Here is a 20,238-nt window from a genome sequence, read left to right as displayed (position 1 = left end):
CATTCCAGACCCTCCCCCAACTTAGGGCCTTTGCATTGGCTATGCCCTGTGCCTGGAACATTCTTCACATGCTTTTCTGGACCCTGGCTCCTTTTCATCCTTCCTCTAGGTTTAAACACCGTCTACCGAAGGGCCTCCCCTGATCTCTTGCCCAAAGCAGCCCAATCGCCCACCACCACCCCACACCCAGGAACTCTGTTGGTTTCCCGTACAGGACTGTTTTGTGGATACATCTGTTTACTTATCTGTGTATTTCTCCTGTCAAGCTCCTAAGCTGCAGGAGGAATCTTTGCTCATGCCTATGTCCCTATCCTCCAGCCCTGCAGCCACCTCATCCTTTCCTTTCCGTAACAGTTAATATTTGCTGAGCATGTACTCTGGGCTAAGTCCTTTATATCTCATTTAATCCTGATAGTATCCAGCACTATGGGTTAGATGCTGTTTTTATCCCAATTTAGAAGAGAAAACCAAGATACAGGGAGGCCAAGTGACGTGTCCAAGGCCAGACCCTATAGGGCAGCACCCAGGTGGGTTTGCTTTGGAGCTTGTGCTGTACCAGAGGACCATACCAGCTTGTCAAGCCATATTTACTGAGCATTAGCTGCAGGGGTGCTGTTCTAAGGGCTGGATGTGTTGAGTGGGTGAATGAATGAATGAATTTGAGAACTTGGCAGGCGCTGTCCATATTGCTCAGGGGCTGACACATCCCACACATCCTTTTCCAGAACCATGACTTGTCAGGGACCGTGGATCAAACCAACAAGGTGCCCGACAGAGGCTTTCTAAGCTGCGTGTCTCATGTAAAAGGGGCTGGAGGTCAAAGGCCCCTGGAGAAAACCGAGAGGGTGAACGGACAGTGGCCACATGGGAAACGTGGCAGCAGCAGCCTGGAGCCTGCAGATTTCCCCGAAGAGAAAATCCAATGAGATGGACTCTCTTGTGTCAGCAAATGGAAACCGAAAGTGAATGCATAATTTCATGAGAACATTCTTTTTCTCTGCTTATTAGATTAGCTGATCTAACAAGGCATTCTATTTCTGAGAATAGAAAGAATGTTTAGAGAGAATTTTCTTGAGAAAAATTCTAAAGAATGTTTAGAGAGAATGTTTAGAGAGAAATTTCTATTCTCTCTCTCTTTCTATTCAGAGGTCCAAGAGAGAGAAATGCCCAGAGCACTATGGGAGTTCCAGGAAAGGCTTCCAACCCAGCAGCCAGCCTGGGGAGGTGGCACCCAAGAGGTCGTGAAAGAGGGGGAAGAATGAGTTGGTGGGGGGCAGTGGAGTGAGGGGTGGGGAACAAGGAGGAGAACATTCCAGATAGAGGTGATTACACCCTCAAAGGCACAGGGAGTAGTGAAACAGCCTCTAGCGGGTGATGAAGTTAGGGGACGTGAAACTACATGGAGTCGCAAGTGCTCAGGGTGCAGGCAGGGCATGTCCCACAAGTTGGCTGATGTCACTGACTTTATCCCGCCTCATGGGGAACCACTGAACACAGAAGTGACCTGAGCAGATACCAGCTTCAGAGAGCTCAAGGCCACTCTGACAGCCACAAGGCTGAGACTTTGAGAGGAAAAAAGACATAAAGCAGGTTTATCGAGGTGGCTGGTGTGAGTGTCCAAACACAGCACCAGGCCAGGCCAGGAGCCTTCAGGACAGGAAACTGAGGAGCAGCCAGAATCAGGAACCGCATGACAGCAGTCAGGGACCTCGGTGGGTGTCAATGGAGAAGGGCGATTCCTTAAAGCAGAGAAAGAACATGAGTTTGGTCTCAGCCACGTTCAGTGTGAGGTGCTGAGAGATGTTCCTCTGGATGTGTTCGGGAAGCAGCTGCCTCCGTGAGTCCAAGGTTTGGAGACACTCAGCACACACCTTCATTTAGACAGGACAAGCAGAATCCCATCCTTTCGAGCACTTCTGAGTACTGAACTTGCTGATTTAAATAAAAGTTTTTGGATACATACGGCTGAAAATGATTATTTAAAATTTGCATGAAAATATTGTGATGTAGGTAAATTTCTTCCTTAAACAATTTCTTGAGTTTCTGAAATGATTTAAGCATTGAACCAAAAAGAAAACAACCTCTCAATTGTTTTTAGATCGACGTTGAAATTATCCTACTTTACCTTTACCGTTATATAATTTAGTTATATAGTTTGAATGAGATGGATTGCATCACGACAGCATATTCTCCAGAGTGTGGGCGAGCAGAAACACTCATTTCTACTCTGGGGGCTCTTTCTCTATCCCCCACCCTGGGAATGAATGGACGACCTCTCTCTCCCGTGTTCTGCCAGGATTCTGTCACACGGCTGTCTCTGCTCTGCCTTACTTCTTGTTTACTTATCTTCCTCCCACATGGGGTTGAGCTAAAAAGCCCTGAGCGTTGCGCAAGCCTAGCACACAGTGAGCGCTTCATAAATCAACCCAATTTGGATAGAATGTGTCGGAACTAATTGGATTAGTTAAAAAGGAAAAAAAAAAAAACATGGTTCAAACAGCTTTCGATGATCACAGAATGGGTGTGGGGAGGACAGTCACGTTCACTCTCTCATAACTTCAAGAATTCCAAATGCTCTGGTGTCATCAAGATCAACCCTGACAACTTGTTATCGATTTCAGAACTACTTAAATGAGGGAGACAGGGAAAGACAAGTAAGGGATTGGCATCAATTACTTAGAATATTTAAATAACCCTCATTGATGACATGTCAACATTTTCCCATTATTTCTTTGAAGACTCTAAGTAGGATTTGAGGTTTAATTATTCTGTGCAACATATTCATGGAAAATGTCAGAAGACAGTTCTTGTTTGTCAGTTAACACCAGCAGGTAGCATGGACACTCTTTGCAATTAAATCACACCACACGATGTAGGCTTCAGTGATTTCTCCTTCCTCCTAGACCTACTTGGTATTCAAACAAAGTATCCAACTCAGTTTTCTGCCGAATATTTACTTTATCACAAGTTATTATTCCACAAATTACAAAATCATTCATATATAAATTTGGGTAATGGTTTTCTTTTACTAGAATGTGGAAATATAGCTACAAATACTTTCCTATGAGCTGCCTGGAGCTTTAACAAAACATAGCACGTAATAAAAATCATAATTAAAAATCATGATCAGTATTTTTCCAGTTACTAAAATCAATATCCTTTATTGAAAATTATCTATTCCTCAGCCAGAGCTAAATAAATACAGAGAAAAGAGTGAGAGGGAAACCAGTATGTTCTCAGACTGGACCCTGCATACTTCGAAATAACTCACTCTGGGTGTCAGCAAAAGCTCTAGACTGGCTGGAATCATGGAACTCTTAGTGCTGGTATCATTGGATCTTCTGGACTATTTTATGGAGAGATAAGACAGTTCAATGATTCTCTATAAAACCAGTGCACTGAGGTATAAAGAGGAGAAAAATAAAAAAGAAGATTTAAAGACATCTGGTATTTTTCCTACATCTCAACTTTGCTTGAACTTTTTCTTTTAGAACTTGGTCTTTGCAAATATTTGTGCTTCTTGTTTTCCAGTGGAGAAAGTTATCACAACGTGGTAAGTAACTTATATTCTGGGTTCTTGGTCTTGGGAGTGAAAGCAAAGCGTCCCCACCATCACCCTCTGTGCCCGTCCCTACTGTCAGCGTTGCCTTCTCCCTCCCACCCCTGTTGTCTGCTCACAGAGCACCAGGCCCTGGGCCACTTGTTTTTGACATGCACTTTCTTACTTTATCTTGACAGAGACCCTGGGGGTAGGAACTGCTATCATCTGCCTGATAAGGAAAAGAAAACACTCAGGTCAAGTGACTAGTGCAAAGCCACACAGCCGAGCCCCCAGAGATGGAACTTGGCTCTATTTTGCTCCAAAGCCTGCCTCTTCCTAACCACTGGCCAACACTGCCTCCCAAGAAGAAACGTGAGCACACTGTTCTGAAGGTCTGGAATATAGGCAGCCACAAACTCTATTCTGTATTTTCCTGGAATAATTTTTCCTCAATGCTGGGACTCTTGAAAATAGCACTATGCTGTTGTTCTTCAGTTTAGTTACAAAATTCAAATTATTTTTGGTTATAATTTCAGCATTTTGGGATCCTAACTATTTAGAACTGTACATCTGTAAGAACAATGGAGCATTTACAATCCCTTTTCTTTTGTTATTCTCCATCTATTGAAATACTCAAAACGATCAAAACAACTTTTGTTTTCCTTTGGAATAACAATAATAAAAAGACTGCCTTTGCCCAGCTCTTTCTCATTTAGTTTCACAAACTGTAATAAACAAAACCGTTGATACAGTATTTTGGAAACTGTAGGGAACACTGAAGTTTCCTCAAAATAATTTCCTAATATACTGCTTCCATTATAAGTCACGAATACACAGAGTTGTAGGTCAAATTGTGATATTTCCACTGAGATACGATGCTGTTGCCTCCCTTTGGGACTGTCGAGATGATTCTGCCTATTCAGGAATGAACAACTCACGTGTGCCACCTTGGACAGCTGCAGACTGCAAGGGTGGAAATCTCTTTAAGGACCGCAGGGCTGACTGGTCAACTGCGTTCTCCAGCTGAAGCGTCAGCCCAAGCGAGGACTGAGGGGCTCCGGCCTTCGCAGCTCCCACTGTCAGCGGCACAGGCCTTAGACTTTGGGCGACTTTCTTCTCTTTTTAACGACCAGATAGAGCTTGGAAGTCCTCACTGTGGACTTACATACTGTTTCAGGCTGTTCGTGATGTGACATGACTGTCTCCGTATTATAGTATGAGACCTACCAAGTTTCAGTAACATAATTTTAAGAAAAAAATAGAGCTATAGATGCAGAGGGAAAGTTGAAAACCCAATAAAGCATTATTTCCACGGGTGAATAAAACCCCAGCCCCACTCATCTCAGAATGGATTGCAAGAATAGATTCAATAGGTTAGCGTACATTGCCTTCTTCAAACGTTTCTGCCAACATAGGTAAAACAGCCATTTCTCTTAAGCTTCAGAATTTCCTTCTTCCTTTTGAAAAATAATAGTTGGCTGTAATGGTAGCAGCAGCATCAGTAGCTAATGTTGCTGTGAGCTCTTCGTAAGCAAAGGCACTTTATATGCATTTTAAAATTTAACTTTTACAACAACCTTGGCAGGTAAATGCTTGTTTTGAGATAAAAAACCGGAGGCACAGAGAGGTTATACAACTTGGCCAGAGTCACACAGCTGGCACTGTGTAGGCATTTTGACTTCAGAGCTTAAATTTTTATTGCTATGCTTATGCGACTTTCATTTTCCTTTAGTGTTACATTTGCCTTTTCTGCCCAACTCCCTTCAGACGGGTAACGGTACTTGATATAGCAATTATACAGAATTGGTAGTTTGGGTTGGGTTGGTCTATTTCCCATTGATTGCCATGGGTCAAAACTGAAAAGAACAATTAGGAACTGTATGAATCAGGGTTCCGTTTGCCTCTAGTCTGGGGAATAATCACCTGAGCATAGTCTTTTCATATACATCAGTGTAGGAAAAGTTGACACTATTCCATGCATAAAAATTTCAATAATGTAAGTGAAGAATCAAGCCCATTGATATGTATTCATTGGTGCTGAATACTATCTGAAAATAATGAAGCAGTCAAGACACTAGAAGCCCTGGTATCTCTGCCTGCCCAAGTCATCCCACTTCGGCTCTGTGGCCTCCCTTTGGTTACCTAAGCCCCACACCCTTCTTATCCTGTTCTGGAACATTCTTCCCTCTTTCTCTACCTGGCCAACACCCAGTAACCCTCCTCGCAAATGATGTTATCTGGAGTAATCTTCCCTGCCTGCCCCTTTCTAAATCTGCATCTCCTTGGTTAGACATCCTTCCAGGACCCTGCCCTGCTCCTTAAGCAAGTGTCTGATCTATTTGCTCTGGGATCTGTTGGAGGTATGTGGCCTCCATTACGGCAGGGCCTGTCCAGCCCCCTCCGTCCTCAGCCTGTCTTCTAGTGCCTGGAACTTAGTAGGTGTTCAATACATATTTGTCAAACAGATGTCATGATTGAGAATGAAAAAAATATGTCAAGGACATTCATACTTAATAGAATCATCATTGGTTTGCAGCTATGTTAGGGTACGAGAAGGGATTTCTTCCTGTTCTACAAAACAAAAACCACCCCCACCAAAAAACCACAAAAAAGCCCAACAGATAAAAGATAATTTAAACCTCAGAAGTTCCACCATCTAGAATATATGATCTTTAGTTCATATGGTAGAACAAAAAATATTTTTACTTTAAAAACATACACCTTTCAAAGGGCATTTTCTTAACTTCCAGCATTAAGAAATGTTTAGCCAGATTATTTGGAACCATCAAACCAAAACACCTTTTAATCTTTGGACACACAGCTTCAAACCTTAAAATGATTCTGGTATACGTGTCCCCTCCGCTCACCAGCTGCTATTTGAGAGGTTGCTGGTGTTAACTGGCATCTTCTGCCCAGCCCAAAGCTGTGAGTCCAGCAAGATTTCAGGTCTGATGACCTGGTAAGCTGTTTTGCAGAAAGTTGGATGCAGTTCAGCCCCGTTTTCCTCACCCACACGGCTCGATGAAGAATTTTTATTAATTGGTGCTCTGAGGCAAAGGGGGATTTTCTTGGCCGCGGCGGAAGCCAGCCCGCCAGCTCCCAGGCAGACTGGCCAGCTGGGCTCTCTTAAAAACTGACCTACATTGAACCAAACTCACATAATGTGTGTTAGATCAAATTTGTTCCTCTCTGCTCGCTCAAACTGCAAATTTCCATACCATCGTTGCCAAGAGATAGATACCAGGAGGGATCTGGGGTGGGGAAGAGGACCCTCACACTTTCTCGAGTGTTCTCAATCGGCCCGGCCCACTGTACAGCTCACAGCCTCGTACCGAGCTGCCACGCAATGTGCTTGGATTTTGAAATGGATCTTTCTCCTTCTTCTAAAAGGGCCCCCCCACGTGTGAACCCAGGTGTTCAAGAGCCCTCATCAGCTGAAGCACACCCCCGTTTCTGCAGAGGCCTGTTGCCTTTGTCTGCTCAGATCCCTGAGGCCGAGCCAGAGAGATCCAGAAACAGCCGCAGTCTCTGCCAGCCCCAGGCAGGCACCGCTGCCTGAGAGCGAGCTGTTAAGGAAGAAAAGAACGTGTCTTTGGGACAACGGAGGGTTGTAAAATATAAAATTGTAAAATGAAATCATTCATCCCATCTGAATTCTAGTTGCTGAGTTTCTTTATAGGAAGTATTCTTCTGTTATTGTTTTAAAGAAAATACACGAGGAAGTACTCATAATACCCAAGCCGGATATTTCTCTTTGCCAGTAAATATTCTCAGAACACGTTGATTTACCACCTGATCAATGACTGAGTTTTTCTTTCTTTTTTTTTTTTTTTTTTAAATCTGGAAAGGTTTTACATTTACATCTCCTGCTGGCGAGAACCCTAGAGAAGAACCTAGCTACAAGACGCCAGTGACAACGGGCCACAGATAGATGTCTCTCCAGGACGAGGGCCATCCCAATCAATATTCCCACAGTGGGGCCTCTGCACTTTTTGCCAGCCCCATACGAACTTCCCCAAGGGTAAACGAACACTTCCCACAGCGCCTTAATTTATTATTCTATTCCAGCCCCCTAGGTTACAGAAGAGCTCGGCTAATTCTAACAGCTAATTTTCTATAAGCACTCTAATAGTTTAATCAGAACGATGGTTGGGAATATTTTATGTCACTTTCGTTATTCTTAGGCTAGGGCAACGTGAATTACCTCGTTGATTCAGTTAAGTAATGCAATACACGACAAAATATTACCCTGGGTCATGAAAAATAGAGATCTTTAATAAGCATGGTCTCAAATTCTAAAATTAGTTAAAAACCATGACAGGGGTGAGTAGTTGGTTCTTATGTGATTGAAGCAGTAATTCATTACATTTATGAAATCTTCAGAGTTCATTTGCCATCCAGGCATTCTAATGTATTACTTACTTGGAGTGCATTTTTAAAAAGCTGCTGGCATGAGGCAATGACAATTCTTACAGTGCTACATTAAGAGTTAGAGCTTTCTTCTAACTGTAGCTTCTCCGCTGCTAAGTCTTCAAGATGTCCTGGGTATTGAGGCACAAACAGATACCTACTCAATGCACCCGGCCCACAACATGACTTCACTTCTTTGGATGGACTGGGGCCAGCAAACAGACAAATGTGATCCCAACATTTCTGGCTTCCCAGCCATGGGTCTGCTACTCAGATGACAATGTTGTGGTTTCGTCAAAAAAGGCAAACCGAGGAATACTTCCTATAAAGAACCCAGCAACGAGAACTCAGATGGGATTTATGGTTTCATTTTCACGCGACAATCTCGCATGCAAAGTTGGGAATCGAGATGACATCATGTGTGCTACTAAACTCATATTCCAAAAACATGCTCCAGAAAGGAGTTTTTCATTAAAAGCTGAAACCTTCCATGTGTCTGGGGAAAATAATAGCTAAATATGTCGAGGAGGAAGAAGGTACAATGACTAAAAAAATGTAATTTACAATGACCCGCCTCACTAATCCCTCCTAAAAATTTCATTAAAAAAATACTATAATCACCTACAAGCTTATTGAATTAATCAACACTTCTTGGGGTCAGAAAACAATTGTGCATCCTGTACGTTCAAAGACTGAGGAAATGGATCAAACTAGAAAATGGATAAAATGTTCAATTCGTGCCCTTTATTTTTCCCATAAGGGCAAATATTTCCAAAATTAAATGATCAAGTGCCCATCAATCCATGAGTGGATTAATAAAATGTGGTATATGCATACCATGGAGTACTACTCAGTCATAAAAAATGATGAATTAATGTCCCTTGTACTATCCTGGATGGAGCTGGAGCCCGTTTTTCTAAATGAAGCATCACAAAAATAGAAAAACAAGCAACACATGTACTCACCAAATTGGTTCTAATTGATCAACACTTATGTGCACATATGAAAGTAACATTCACTGGGCATCGGGCAGGTGGGGGGGGGATGGGTAAATTCACACCTAATGGGTACAGCGCGCGATGTCTGGGGGTTCGGCATTCTAGCAGCTCTGACTTGGGCGGTACAAAGGCAATTTATGTAACCAAAGCATTTGTACTCCCATAGTACTCTGGGGGAAAAAAAAAAAAACAATCACACTACAACTCTTTGTGGGTCAGAGCATTATCTGACCCAGGACATTTGAATCTGGACCAATTACTAGACAGTGCTGGGGCATTATCATCATTTTGCTGGGTGTAACAATAGCACTGTGATTATGGAAGAAGGTACCTGTGTTATTTTAGAAACCCATATTGAAGAGTGAAAGGGAGCAATGCCATGCTGTCTGCCTAAAATGACCTCAGAAATGGGGGAGAAACAGAGGAAGCAGGAGTGGCAAGTATCGGCACCCGCTGAATCAGGGTGATGGGTGTCTGGGCAGGTTTCCCAACCTCAGCACTGCCGACGTTTGGTGCTGGGTGATTCTTTGCTGGGGGGCTGTCCTGTGTAACGGAGAACGCTCAGCAGCATCCCCGGCCTCTGCCCAGAGATGCCAGTAGCAATCCTCAGTTGTGACAATCAAAACTGTCTCAGACATTGCCAACTGTCCCCTGTGGGACAAAACAGCCCTCAGGTGAGAACTACTGGCACGTAGGAGGGATTAATGTACTATTTTCTCTCCTCTTCAATGTATTTTAAAAGATTCAGAATAGAAGTTTTAAAGTCAATGGAGGAACAAAATTGTGAAAAATCACAATGCTAGTTTAGTCTCTTGGACCGTTTAGAGAAAATTCCTGAGGCGCGTGGCAGTGTGTGCCTGGGGCCCTGGGACCAGAGTTCCCACCTTCAGAGAACTGCAGACTCTGGTCTGGGACCTCAGCATCAGAACACACCAGGGGCCTGGACCCTCCTCAGCCCCCAGGGAGACAGCGTCTCTGGTGCTTGGGGACCAGGAATGGGCATTTTTGGGGAAAAGAACATTAACAATTATTTGGAAATAATTTCAAACTTACAGAAAAATCGCAAAAATAAAAACCATACAAACACACATACACCTTTTATCCAGATTTCACCTAACATTTTACTCCTCACTGGGTATTTCCCACAAACAGGGGTGTTCTCCTCCTCATCACAGTGACTTCGTCCGTGTCAGCAAATGTCACACGATGCATCCTTTGTCCTCCATTCACAGTCCGGGCCTTGCAGCTGACCCAGCAGGCATTTCCCAGCTGCCCAGGCTCCCTCAAAGACAGTGACAGGGCTGTCACTGTGCTGTCATGTCCTCCTATTATTTTGTTAACAACTTTGAGACACCATTCACATACCGCACGATTCACCTGCTGAACATGCACCACCGTAGTTTTTCCAGCACATTCAGAGGGCTGTGCAACCAGCCAGCACCAGGAGATCTGGGAACATCTCATCCCCGCTGTGTTCTTTACCCTGTGCTCATCACCCCCAGTCTCCTGGAATCTGGAACATTTCCACTGCTGTTCTTTGTCATGATAATGATACTTTGGAAGGATACATACCCACTCCTTTTTTTTTTCATTAAAAAAATGGGAGTTTGTCTGATATTCCCTTGTGACTCAATTGGGCTTATGCATTCTCATCCTAAACGCTTCCCAGGTGAAGTCGTGTTCTCCTAAGGGTATCACATCTGGAGAGATTCAATGTCCATCTGCCCCTCGCTGATGTTAATTTTGGTCACCCAGGCAAGGTGTTGGCTGATTTCCCGACTGCATAATTATGTGGATGGGTGTCAATCCAGGGGACAGTTTTGAGGAGGAACAAGATACTTATGTGACCTTCAAGAGTCTCCGTGCAGACACTCACCATTTGGAAGGGGAGGAAACACCGCGGTTACTCTGGTGCTTCTCTGCTCTCTGACCTGGCATCTGACCGACGGACGTGCGCTCCTGTGTCAGCCCGAGAGTGGGGGACATCAGGCTCCGGTCTGTGCAGCCCCCCTGCCCAAAATTAACCAGACAGCTGACTGCCTGGTTGTTCATAATTCTCTGGAACACGGCCCTGTCTTGCGTGGATCCTTTGTGGTCCCTCCAGGACCCAGAGGAGCGAAAGAACACACTTCTGGAAGGAAGGCAGCTGCCCTAAACCTCCCCAGAGGCACCTCCAGCCTGAATGAGCCTCCGGCATGCCCAGCTTGCATGGTGGCTTCACAAACGGTTTCCCCGAAAAACTCAGCCCACCTGTGACAGCTCCCCCCACTTCTCCTTTGCTCTGTGCCTCAGGCCTGTGCCACCACGGAAACATGTGGCAGCCACCCAGGGAAAGCTGCCTGGGGCCTTGGAGAAGGAGAAACCGAGTGAGCTGCTGGTGGACACAGGGCCAGGACATCGACTGTGGCGGCCACACGGGCTTCCCGCGGAATCACTTTCTCTCAGGCCACAGCCAGGCCTGGCCGTGCCACGTTCTGCCCCCATGCAGCTGAGCCCCGGAGAAGCGGGGCCTGCCCCAGGGAGGGGGCGTTTCTGCTCAAGAAGTGGGGGTGCCGGGGAGGGAGGCGGGACAGCTACGGGGAGAGGCCGAGACCACCTTCCGAGCCAGCGTCCCGCAGGAACGGCCAGAAACCACGGCTGCGCGAGGCCCTGCGGCCAAAGGACACAGAACGCAAGCACAGGGAGGCGGCGTATTTACAAACAGAGGGACAAACACCACCGTCGGAAAACCCGGTCTACACGGGGCCATCGGGCCTCACAGCCAGTGCCGAGAGCTCCCACTCGCCTCAGCTCCGGCCTGCCTGCTCTCAGGGTGACTTTACAAAATGTTATTGTTATTTAATCATAACAATAACAATTGCTTGGAAAATAAAAACCAAAACAGGCAAACCACTGGAACACCAAGAAGAGGTTTCTAAAGGTTTTTATTTTAAACATATGTTTCTAAAACAGTCAGTGATGAGTGCCAAAAAACACAGCATCGGGTCTATTCTCCTTTTTCTGTGTACATGATTTGCTTTGGAAACTGCCTATGAATGCCCTAAAATATTTTCTCTCATCAAAAACAATCGAGGAACAGTACAAGGAGTTCTGAAGTATAACCTAGTTATTTCATTCTCGTGGAGTGAGAGGGAAGTGATGTGATGTTTGCACAACAAGAGCATCAAGCTGGGGGTGTTGAGGGTTTAGTCCTTCCACCGGGTTGCACAGAAGAGGGGAGGGAATCCACTATAGCATTTTGGAAAACGCTATGGCTGCCCTGCCAGCTGGTCTTGGAAAGAGAGGAAAGGCCCTTCCCTTCCCCATTCTGGACTTCCTCAGGGGCCACAGCCTCCTGCAGGGCAGCCCATTTGCCACGTAAACCCCAAAGGCAGGCTAGATCTGCTGTTCCCTTCTTTTGGCACCACAGGTCTCATAAGGTCTCTCCCCAAAGCTGTGTGATGGAAATCGACACCCCTGTGTGAGCTCAGCATAAAGAAAGGCTGTCCTCACCCTCACCCTGCACACTGCAGAGAACTGCGCCAAGGGGGTCAGGTCACCACGGTCCTCAGGCCAAGGGTCAGAGAACTGGGCAGCTAATGAAACAGACCATGCACTGAGCTCAGTGAAGTCATTGAGCACACGTGACAACTGCGGAACGATCCCAAGTGAAGTAAAGGATATGGCTGGGGACTCCAGCTGAAAAAGCATCATGAATGAACATGCATTCAAGGCCTTCTCGGGCCCTCCTGCCTCTGCTGCAAAGGGCTCACGACTCCAGTGACAGGGCAGATAGCGCTCTCGGCCCAAAGCCATGATTCAAAACTCTGCTTTTGTTATCCTTCAGGGTGAGATTAATTATCACAAGACCTCGTAGGGGATTCATTTATGTGTGATACAAAATCGAGTTTACTGTCATTTTAAATAAAGAGACTAGATGAAATTTAGACATCTGAAGAGTAGCGAGAATATAAAACCAGAAATGGCAAGACACGGCAATTCCAAGGAGAACTCTCAATCACTCCTTGAGGGCATGTTCTATCTTGTGTTCAGAATAAGCAAATAGCTGAATTAAGCACATCCTGCATTATTTGTGTTTCAGAGGAATATAATACAATTCTTTTGTTTCAATCGTATAGGAAGCAAGGGGGTAACTAAAATATGGTAATCTTCTTTTAGCCTAAAAATCAGGATCTTATAAAAAATACACTGGAATAAAAACTTAATTCACGCAAGTTTTGAACAAAATCTTTCCCTGTCTCCTGAAGTATAAGATTTACATGGTTAAATGTCAGGTGACTCTTCAACGTTATATCTCTGTGGACTGAAGGCTTTTTCCTCTGAGGATTTACTGCCAAAGCCAGAGAGAGAAATTAGCAGCTTTGAGTCCTACTCTTTCAGAAAAGGTTCCTTTCATTTAAGTAAGAGCCATCCCTTTTGCATAGGGCCATAGTGAATCTGTCATCATGTCGTATTTTTTAAGCAGGAGTATCCCAAAGCATGGGTGTGCACACACACGCACACACAAGGCATACTGTTCATGATGCACTTAGTTTCCATTTACGGCTGTACGTTGCCACAGTTGTGCTGTGGGAAATGTTTACAAGAGCCTTTTTTGAAAGGAGAGGCCAGGTTGTCAAGCAAATGCTAAGGAAAATGTGGAATTACTTTAGGAAGAAAACAGAACATACCATTAGATTGTAAATGTAAAAAAAAAAACAACAAAAGGAAAGGATAAGACAGATTTGATGATGCTGGTGAACTGTGGAACACTGAGAAATTGCCGATATAGAATCACAGCAATGGCTACCATTTATGGAGCTCCTATGATGTGTTGTGCTAGCATTTTATCAGCACATTCTTATTTAATACTTAAAAAGACTCAAAGTCCCACAATTCTGACCATTTTATAGAAGAGAAGACTGAGAAACAAAGAGATTACACAACTTAAGATCACACCACTAATGAATTAAAATTGCAGGATTAGGACCTAAACTGGTCTGACTCCAGAACCTGTTTCAAGGTTTCCTACTAAAGATTTAAGACCATGAAAGGAATATTTCTGTTTTTTTCCCAACTGATCACTAAAAAACAAAAGTAAACAACATTTTTGCCTTAAGAATGTGGGAAGGAAGCCCAGGGAAGAACTCAGATACAAATCTGCAAACAAAATATTAATATAATAAATTCAAGATACAATTAAATAATAAAATCAGGATTACCTCAATGCTTTATTATACGGCAGCAAAGACTGGGAATTTAGCTGCTGCTGAAGTCCTCCTTCATGATCAGGCTCTTGGCCAAAAAGAAAGAAAGGTTTTTCACTTGGATGGAGGTAACCGGATGTAAGCAATGTGCCACTCAAGTCTTTGGCATCTTAATTCAGCTTCATTAAATAAGAATCTCCATGTGTTCATTTAATGTATTAACCTCAATTTGAATAAAATGTTAGTCTCTAACTTAATTTTGGAATTTTTTAAAAACTAACAATAACCGGGCAAGCTTTTGTGTTTTATATATGGCTATTACTGATGTGAAAAATGGCTACGTGAACATCTCAGCATCTTCACTAGACAAAGTTAAACATCACAGTCAATTAGAAAATACTTCTTATATAAATTAGATCTATTCTCTTGTGTAGAGAATAAATGTGGTTTCAAACATAAAACACAAAGAAACAAACAAAAAACAACATTGTGGTTGTGGTTATGAAGTTCCGTATCAGAAGAGCTGGGTTAATGATAACATAGTTCTGCTGTCAATCTATATTTTTTATAGAATTAAGACAATTTTGCACCTTAAATTCAAATCAATAAAACATGTTGAAGAAATTGAGAAATACTTAACATTTTGCTTTTGGCTTACGCCAGTCCTCGCTGGAGGACAGCTTTTTTTGTTTTGATAAACATCTTTAAGATAGTTGCATAAACTGCAATTCAAACCTTACACAAGTTGTCAAAGCCTCACATAAAAGAGCAATACATTTCCTTGTATGCTTATAAAATAATTGTTTATTTCTTACTCTTTCTTTCATGAGATTGAAAGTAGCAGAACAAAAACAGGCTTCAGATAAAAAACAAAAATCAAAGGAGATAAAAAATGAAACCAGAATGCTTCAGAGAAGGCTCTTGTAGGTACTTTGTAGAAAAGTAAAAGAAAATGCCTCCATTACATGTGAATTGGAGAACACGACATGGCTGTCAAAATCTACTTGAGCAGCCCCATCCACATGACTGTGTAGTGTATTTTCATGAACCTAAGTGAAACATGTGGGAATCTCGTACCATCTCTGCCCAGTGTTGTCTGTACTGATAAAGTGCAGGGCCAGCAGCTCTTCAGCCCTCTCTGCTGTCTACTTTGGCACCACCGTGACTACAAGAGCCACAGCCAGTAACTGTGCCTCAGTTGTAAGTTATTTCAAAATTCCTTTCTACTCTGGCATCTTGTTTTGGTAATCAAGTCATCCTACAAGATACAATCAACTGGCACCACTTTCTTTACACATTAGGCTCATAATGAGCTGGTCTGATTGGTTGGAATCAAATTTCTAACTCTTCTACCAAGAGTGGTAATGACCACCTTTGTGATAAAACAAATAAGGTCAATCTCAGAGAGAAAGGTAAAGCAATTTGGAAATGTTTTGACCTTGTGGGGAAAAAAATGGGTCAATACCTTTTGAACGCTAAAAAATGTTACTGAGTCCCAGGTATTCTGTCTTTTGACTATGTTCCACGTTACGTAGGGGATCTTGAATTAATGTGTTAATTACTTCAACAAACACTGAGTGCCTCTAAATGCCAGGCCAGGTACTGGGGAAACAAAGATGAATTAGACCATGGTTCATATACTATAGGATTCTTTCAGTCTAGTAGGGGTGACCAAGATATGAGTATAAACAAAGTGTTACAGATGCTGGGATAGCAATTTACGCAAGGCATGCAAGGCTTGAAAGAAAAAATAGCCAACTGTAAGGAGGTATGTAGGACAGAGCTGGGAGTGGGAGCTTAGGAAAGTGTTCCTAGATGTGACGACTACACACCATGCTGCGCTCAAGTCTTCCTGTTTGCCTCCAAAGAAATTCTTTCTCAAGTTCTTGAAACCTACACAAAAATGTTCCTTATTCTTCAAAGACAAGTATTCTTTAGGCCACAAGTATCATACATTATCCATCTAAATAATACTGATATAACACATACAATATCATCAGAAATAAGAGAAATTATTTGGGATGACTGCCACGTCCCAGGCACTCTAGTAGTAAGCATTTTTCAATCCTTACAACAACCGCAGGCACTATTAATATCCCAGTTTGCACATGAAGACCGATGTTTGGGAAGATCAAGGATGCTCTAAAGACCATCCACTCAGTGACCAGCTGAACTAAGGTTTGAATCTGAGCTTTCTGACTGTAGGGTTCAAGGTCTAATTTACAGCAAGACTTACAGTAAAAAAAAAACAAAAAACAGAAAACAAAAAAAACCTTTTTACGTGTTCTGCATTCAAGAGCCTGGCTCTGTGATCCTGGAAGGACCCACCAGCGATGGTTTGGTACTTGCATACGTCTGTTCATGGGATGCCTCTACACGGGTGGCATTTAACACTAATTACCATGCCCACAAAAACACCAGCATAAAGCACTGAAATGACAAACACAAAACATACAGTAGATCTGAATATGAAAGGCAAGCCTGATAATTCCTATGTACGTGTCTTTTTGTTCCCTAGAAAGCCCCAGTGTCTGTCTAGCATTTGCTCCAAAAGGATTTAAAACCAAGTAGCAGAAGTGCCTCATTTTCCTCATATAAATATTTATGAAGTTTTAATTTGCTTTTGCATTGGAAGTTATTGATCCTTTTCCCCATTCAATTATAAAACCTCATCATGTACAAAGAAGCTTCTTAGAAAGTTAATGAAAAGCAAGTGTGTTACTCTGTTGGTTTTCATTTCTCGATGTGGGGCTGCACTTCTGCAGAGAGAGGGCCATCGTCACTGCAATCATACTAAACACACTTGCATTATTTAACAATAAGCCAAACACATTCTAGAAGAGAAAGAGGTACAACTATAGTCTGAATGAGGAAATTTTAGATATTAGTTTTAGCCTGATAATTTAAATAGTGGATACTATTTCATGGACACAGTTATACAAGCTTATTAACATAAAAAGCAGCAACGTATCTAGTGAATAGAAAAGTAGATTGTGCTACAGAGGGATTTTGATCATGGTTTTATGAATGCCTCAAAATAATTCCAGTGGTTATACTGATACATATTACATGGCACTATGTCCTACTCAATTCATTGTGATTACCACCATTTCATAAGCACAGCATTTGTATCTATATCCACTCACCCACGCACTCAGCCATCTACATATCTAGCCATCTGGCCACTCAAGAGACTTTAATTACGTGTCTACTAAGTGTCAGGCACTGTGCTGGGCAGTGAAAGACAAATGGGACAAGTGAATCAAAGAAAAACATTCAGAGGAAGAAGAGAGCCAGGAGAGAGACATATTGGGAGATTTCATCGCCATTTCTTATTCGGTTAAAATTGCAGCTTTGTGCTTGCCTTAAGTGGCATTGCACTGCTTCACCTGCAACAGGCCAGCTATTGACGGGCAAAACATCAGGCCCTCAGTGGTGGCCTTTCTGGACTGATGAACTGTTGCAGGAACCTCCCCTGGCTTGGAAGGAGCTGAGATCCACTGGGAGATTTGGTGATTTCTGGGGCCTCTAACCGCATCGCTGTGGTAGAGACCATCAATCTGCTGCCTACACAATGTCTTTCTCTGTCAGATGGCAGCAGAGTATACACTCCTTTGGAGTAGCTTTAAAGCACATACTTTGGGAAACAAACCAAGGTTGCAATTCACCCTCACATGGTGCTGGCGACGCAGTGCATGCCAGGAAGTGACCGCAGATGGACAGCGCATGCAGGAAATGCAGCCCTGCTGCCAGGGACTCATCTGCCCAGTGGTCAGCAAATGTCTTTTGACATGGCTTGTCAGGAACACTTCTATTTTCAGAAACACAAAAACACGGAAGGGAACACGCATGGCATGACCAGAAGTCTGATATGTAGGGTCATATTTCTATTACAGCACATAGCACTTATTCACAGTGTCTAGGACATAAAGACATTCACTAACGAGACATCCAAGGGACTGAAACACATTTATACATTCTGGTACAGATGGAATTTCCTTAATAAGGAACCTAGATTTGTCCAGCAAAACAAAAAAATGTTCACTCCAAATTATTCTCCTACGTACATTCGTTTAATGAAGATTTATTGAATTCTTGATCTTTTCGAAGTATCCTTTGTATGCGGTGAGGATATAAAAGATGTGTAAGAGTAAAATATCAGATTTTGCCGTGGGGAAGCTTAAAATGTCACTGGAGTTGTAAGGCTTGTCATACATACAAGACAGAGAACCAACGCAAGACTATGGAGAGCCCAGACTTTATGCAAGTTGCAGAGGGGATTCAAAGTAAATACTGGTCATGGTGGGTGCAGCACAAACAACCTTGAGATCAGTGAGGTGGGATTGATGGGCGTAGCAGAGGGGCCTTGTCCACATGGCATCTCCTCTACCTGGATGACTCCCAGTCTAACTTCTAAGGACATCGGGGATTTATATAATTGCCGGAAGAGTCTATCTTCCCACCTCTTAGCACACGAGCGTGCAATCCACTAGAACAGCACCAGCATGTGACCAGGGCACCATGTTTGCCACACGTCACTGCAGTCTTGGGGTGACTACTCAGACAGGGCAGCTTCACTTCCTGCTTTGCCAATTACACCCTTCTAGAAAAGCAAAACGGGTGGCACAGGCATTTGGGGGCAAGTGCTCAGGCAGCACAGGCTTTCTGGAGACATCCCGGAGAGTCAGTGATGTCCCTTACTTTTGAATGCTTAGTCCATACTTCTACTTTAAAAACAGTTTACTAATTCATGCAAACCTTTCTTGGACATCTCCTCTGTCCCTGCACACTAACCTAAGTGCTGTGAGCATGACAAAGACAAAGATGTGGCTTCACCTTTCCCCCCCAAACAACCGCAGGACCCCACAAAGCTATGCTCCCGGAGCCCAGCAGTGAGCACCCAGCAAGTTTCATGAACGGATGGGCTGATGGAAATGTGAACAAAGGATGTTTTGAAATCCAAACAGAGGTGTCATGGCAATTTCCACGAAACTATAGAAGAATCTATTACTGAATTCTGCGACAAACACTCAAAAACTTGGCATCACAAGATGTTTCCTAAATCCATGCTTAATAAATGATTATATAACAAAATGAAATATCTAATATTCTTTCTTTACATTATCACTATCCTCTAAATCCACACTTAATAAATGATTATCTAACATGATGAAATATCTAATATTCTTTCCTCACATTATTACTATCCTTATATTTTTACTAAATTCTCTTCAAAAAGAGCCTGAAATCTCTATTAACATCACAGCTCATGAGCTAAGGAATCTGTACCAGAACTAGAGCTGTGTCCCATTGAAGGTACACATTTCAGTCCCCTGCGAGAAACTCTCCACCCATCTTTCCCACCCCCAGTATTCTGGGTCTTCCCAGTTTCAATCCAAAGCGAATCAGAACTGAACTACCAGATAAGAGGGAAACTGTAAAGCAACATTTCAGTACCATTAAATTTTGCTTTGCTACACCAGCAACTTTTAGATAATACTAACAAATTAACCTACCATGGGTTTTATTATTTTTCCTAAGTGATGAAGGGATTCTCTATGGAGAGCCCATGGCTCTTGAGTGATCTCAAATTGTATTTCTTATTATTTATTTCAAAATGTTAGGGGGGTACAAATGTTTTTGTTACATAGATACCTTGTATAATGCTTAAGTTGGGGTTTTTCATGTGTCCATCACCAGAATAGTACTCATTGTGCCCAATGGGTAAGTTTTTACCCCCTCTCAACCCCACCTTGGTTTCCAATGTCCTTTATATCTCTCTCTCTGTGCCTGTGTGTCCCCATCAACTAGCTCCCAGTTAACAGAGAGTACATGTGGTGTTTGTTTTTCCAGTCCTGAGATGCTGCACCCCGGATAATGGTCTCCAGTTCCATCCAAGTTGCTGCAAAGGACATTATTTCATTCCTTCTTATGGCTGAGTAGTACTCTGTGGTATATAAATACCACGTTTTCTTTAACCACTCATGATTTGACGGGCACTTAGGTTGATTCTACATCTTTACAATTGTGAATTGTGCTGCAATAAACATTTAACTGCAGGTGTCTTTCTGATAAAATGACTTCTTTTCCTTTGTGTAGGTAG

General features: G+C 43.0%; 1 protein-coding gene across 1 annotated transcript in view; it reads right to left on the bottom strand.

Annotated features, from left to right (window-relative positions):
• The window catches only part of ADAM12 (ADAM metallopeptidase domain 12), a 237,284-nt gene that overhangs the window by 112,284 nt on the left and 104,762 nt on the right, over window positions 1-20,238 (bottom strand). The window lies entirely within an intron of this gene.

The sequence above is a fragment of the Lemur catta genome, chromosome 14 (assembly GCF_020740605.2).
Source record: "Lemur catta isolate mLemCat1 chromosome 14, mLemCat1.pri, whole genome shotgun sequence".
NCBI classification, from domain to species: Eukaryota; Metazoa; Chordata; class Mammalia; order Primates; family Lemuridae; genus Lemur; species Lemur catta.
Note: the sequence above shows the minus strand (reverse complement) of the source record. Positions and strands in the feature narration are given on the sequence as shown.